The following is a 5,087-nucleotide window of genomic DNA, read 5'->3' as shown; positions in this document are numbered from 1 at the left end:
CACACACACACACACACACACACACACACACACTCTTAGGAGCCTATGACAGTTCCTACTATGGACACCACCAAAGTCCAGCGTGGTGCCATGAGCTCTATTGTCACTGACAGGCATATGCATGAGGGGTCACATACCAGAGCAGAAATGACTCACAGACAGCTGCATCACCAAGGCATGAGTGACAGCTCAGAAAGCTGGGAACCTGATGCTCACTGCACAGCCTGCAGGGAGGATGTCGGGATGCAGACTGTCCTTTCCAGTGCCTCAGATGGTCTGAGCATCTTCCAGGCAGACTGGTTTCCTGAGCTCAGCTTTTATTAGTGCTCACTCTGGCAGGGGTGGGGGGTGGGGGTGGCTAGTGAAGCTGGTCGGTTTCAGGGACTTCCTGAAGCTGTTTTAACTTACTGCTTCAAGAGCTTTCTGCAGATGGAATATTTCAATATCAGAGGAAAGTGACATTGATGGCAGTTTGACAGGTACATCACATCCATCTAATAAAACTGTAGACATTTCTTCCCTGTCAGGGTCTAGGACCTTCTCAGCCAAAGGTTTGATTCTGTCAGTGCCAGGTGTGGAGCATCTCTTAAGTCGGTTCTGAAGGTGGTTGGTCTCAACCACAACAACCAAGCCACTATTGTACATAGGCAAGTGGTGTCTCCGCACGTGGGATCCTTACTGAGCAGCAATGTTGGTGCCTGTGGTCTACCAGCAGCCTGTGTGACCTCTAAAGCCAGCCAACAGGTTGACAATTTCCAGGTCAGTCTCAGCTTAATTCCTCAGTCCTGAAGTCACAATGTGTGCGTGTGGTATCTTCAGCAGTGGGGTCTACTCCTGGATTAGAATCAACAGCAGCAGCCACAGTCTTTGTGTTTGTGGGAACTCAGCTGTCCACAGCTCATGGCAGTAGTCCGCCCAGCACTGGAGTCTTCATTCAATAACCCTATGACTTTGCAGAACATAGGGTTTGTTCTGGATTTAAATCTTTTTTTTAAAGATTTGTTTGTTTATTTTATGTGTGTGAGTACATCGTAGCTCACATACCAGAAGACACACCAGAAGAGGGCATACAGATCCCATTACAGATGGTTGTGAGCCACTATGTGATTGCTGGGAATCGAACTCAGGACTTCTGGAAGAACAGTCAATGCTCTTAACCGCTGAGCTATCTCTCCAGCCCCTGGATTTAAATCTTTTAGTTATTTTCTTGAGTCATTTTTCCTTCCAGTTAACCCAGCCCTGGCAGGGCTGTGAGGCAGGTGGAAGTGTCATTGTACCTGGGTGTCTCATCTGCAGGACACTCAGGTTGGCATTACACCATCTCTATAACCTTGTCCAGAGGATGGGCAGGACCCAGCAACATCCCATAACAAATGGTGGGGTCACAATGAGGCACTATCAAAGTTCATTTTCCTCTGTACTCAGTGATAGGAGTCCACAACTAAGAAGATATGCAGGTGAACAGAATCATGGGAATTGTTCATTCGTTTGTTTCAGTCATTTCCCACACAGATCATGGTTGGGGGCAAAGCATGGTTAGGAGGCTCTACTTAGCTCCCCGCTGCCCTCAGTCATTGATTTGAGTGTCCTGGAGTTCTTCCTGAGCCTACACTTCTTCATGTCTGATGAAATCAGGGCGCCTGACTGAATCCACTCAAACCTGCCCAGAGCCAGACAGCACAAGACCATGCTGTCCTTCCCCCACACACCCCCCTGCACCAATGGCTCACTGAGTCATACTAGCCCAGGTTGGCACAGCGAACATAGCTTGGTCATCTGTGTTCTTTCATGCTCCCAGCATGCAGCAGGGGTTTTCTATCAGTTCCTCTGTAGGAACTCCACCAGACACAGGTCTTGCCACATTTCTCTGTGAGGAATGCAGACAGACTTCCTCGTCAGCGCTGGTGATTGTTCATTCCGTTCTCTTCTCAGTATTCGGCTGTTCTTTACATGTCAATCTAAGTCACTGAGATCTGCCAAAGCCTTTACTACTTCATAAAGCTATTGTCATCCTCCCAACCCCCAAGAGGCTCAGTGAAGCCACCAAAACTGCAGACCTGTTCTGAGGTCGCCACCGGGTCAGCCTTTTCTTTAATCTGCTGTAAACACAGTTCTACCTGGCCCGATAAACTGGAGTTCAAGCACAGCTCCATTTCTCCCTGGCTCCCTCAACAGCACCTGCCTCCCCTCCATGGTCCTCCAGATCCTATATGGAGGACCTTAGATGGAGATAACCAAGTGTCCCTAATAAGCCAGTCCCTCAGGGACTGATTCACTAGCTGGTTTGCAGCCTGTGCCTGAAGGTGGAATGGCAAGTCACATGGCTGTTTCCCTGTCTCCACAGCCCTCAGACTGCTGCCATCCACTCCCATGAGCACGGCCTCAGGCTTACCTCAGTTCCATCAGTGCAGATGTTGAGCATACCAGGGTCCCTGTACCTTCTCGTGCTAGGTATGGTTAACGCTCCATCTGCAGGCTGGATCACAGATGTTCCCTCTTTTCTATTAAAGGTCAGAACAGACCTGCAGACATCTTCTGTTCCTTTTGCCATGTCCCACTCCCCTTCACTCTGACCCTTCCCATGGTTCCAAGTTCTTGGTTCCTAGGAAGGGCTTTCAGCACTGATGTAATTAACATCTGCTTGCATTTCCTTCTGGCCTGAACCCTCAAGCAACACACACACACACACACACACACACACACACACACACACACATTCATAGGGAGCCTATGACAGTTCTTAGTATGGATACCACCAAAGTCCAAAGGCCAGCATGATGCCATGAGTTTTACTGGGGTCACTGACAGGCATATGTATGAGGGGTCACACACCGGAGCAGAAATGACTCACAGACAGCTGCATCACCAAGGCATGAGTGACAGCTCAGAAAGCTGGGAACCTGATGCTCACTGCACAGCCTGCAGGGAGGATGTCGGGATGCAGACTGTCCTTTCCAGTGCCTCAGATGGTCTGAGCATCTTCCAGGCAGACTGGTTTCCTGAGCTCAGCTTTTATTAGTGCTCACTCTGGCAGGGAGAGACCTAGTGAAGCTGGTCGGTTTCAGGGACTTCCTGAAGCTGGTTTAACTTTCTGCTTTAGGAACTTCCTGCAAGATGGAATTTTTGTCTAAAAGGAAACTTCACCCAGCAAAGGGCAAGGCCATTTGGATCTCAACTCGCTATGGCATCTGCAAATACAGGTGCCCTGCAGGGATTCATGGTGCTGCTGGCCCCAGCCCATGGCTGTTCTCTGGAAGAGGAGTTGGAGCCAGGCCCCTGGCTGGGAGCTCTATCCAGCAGCCTACAGCATTCTCGAGACAGGAGGAGCAAGGAGATGGATTTCCCACTCAGTTTCAGCTGAATCAGCCGATGGTGGCCAAAACACCAGAACCTTCACGTGCTGTGGAAACCCCTTAGGGGCTGTCCCTGGCCTCAGGTTCTCCANTGTGGTCAGAGCAGAGTCTCAGAGTTGGTCTGGGAGTCCAAAGCTGTACTCCTTGAGACTCCTTTGCCCAGGTGGGTGTGTGTCCCCATGCAGGGGAAAGAAACCCCCACCCAGGCCTGCAGGGACCTTGGCTTCCTGTCTCCCACCCACTTCCAACATGCCAGCCACAGAGTGGGGTGGAACCCACCAGGAGATGGAAATGTAAACAGTGTCTCCCACAGCCTGGGCTCTGCACCCAGTCTCAGGCTCCACACAGGGCCACCCAGAAGGCCGAGCGTCCCGGTCACACCCACTCCCAGTTTCTGTTGTTGCCAACGGTCTCCAGGAGCCCAGGGTCGCCTCCAACTCAACGAAGAGGAGGGTGGCTATGAAGCCTTGGTCATCTTGCCCCATCTCCCAGGTGTTGATGTCAGTTGTGCCTCATTGCTCTCAGCTGTGTACTTCCCAGTGAAGGTGACACCCTCAGGAGCCTCAACCCTCAGCCTGTTTTCCTGCCCAAACACCTTGGCTGAGTGGCCCACCTAGTGTGCCAGGCAGCCTGGTCCCCTTTCTCACCCCTGCTCAGCCTGACCAGACCCTCTTCCTGGGGTTCACCCCAGGGGGCATCAGTTGTGAGAAACAGCAAAGCTGGAAGCTGACTGAGCAGGCTTTTTTTGTTTGTTTGTTTTTGTTGTTTTGTTTATTCAAGACAGGGTTTCTGTGTATAGCCCTGGCTGTCCTGGAACTCACTTTGTAGACCAGGCCGGCCTCGAACTCAGAAATCCACCTGCCTCTGCCTCCTGAGTGCTGGGATTAAAGGCGTGCGCCACCACGCCCAGCTTGACTGAGCAGTTTTATGCATGTGCACAAAAGATGTGGAGGGCACAGGCAGAGGCTTGGGTCATTCTCTCTCTGTAGCTCTTCACAGTGCGTTTTGAGGCAGGGTCTCTCACTGACAATGCAAGTACTGATTGAGTGAGACTGCCTGGCTGGTGAGCCCAATGGTCTCCTTTTCCCTAGCTCCCAACATGGGGACTCAGCCATGTTCTGTCACACATGGCAGTTTACATAAGTGCTGGGGATCTGATCTCAGATCCCTTTGTGGGCCATGGTATTTCCAGTGAATTGGGATGGTCCCCAGCCCCCTCTCCTCTAAGGTGACAACCACAGGTGGTGACACCAGGCACACGAAAGTCTGAACATCCCTAGGGGAAGGACACATGGTCACCCTGGGTGAGACTCATAGATTAAGGCCCCATCTGAACAACTGTGACAGATTCTGCCCGCACCACCTCAGGAGTTAAGTTTTTTGTCATAAACACCACAAGCAATTGAGGCAGGTGGCTTCTGAGCAGCGTGTGTCAGGAGCAGGTAAAGGAGGTGAGGTGGCCTTAGGGTTTCTGTAGCTGTGATACAATGGTGTGACCGGTAAGCAACTTTGTAGGAGCAGAATTACTTCAGCTTCCCTGTCTCAAGTCACGTGTCATCATCCACAAAGTTGGGTCAGAAATTCGAACAGGCTCCTGAAGCCCGAAGCTGATGCAGAGGCCATGAGGACTGCTGCTGACTGGCTTGCTTAGCCTGCTTTCTTTTTTCTTTTTCTTTTCTTTTTTTTTGTTTTTTCGACAGCCCTGGCTGTCCTGGAACTCACTTTGTAGACCAG

Source organism: Mus caroli, chromosome 17 (assembly GCF_900094665.2).
Source record: "Mus caroli chromosome 17, CAROLI_EIJ_v1.1, whole genome shotgun sequence".
NCBI classification, from domain to species: domain Eukaryota; kingdom Metazoa; phylum Chordata; class Mammalia; order Rodentia; family Muridae; genus Mus; species Mus caroli.
The sequence above is the reverse complement of the archived record's forward strand: the minus strand, read 5'-3'. Positions refer to the sequence as shown.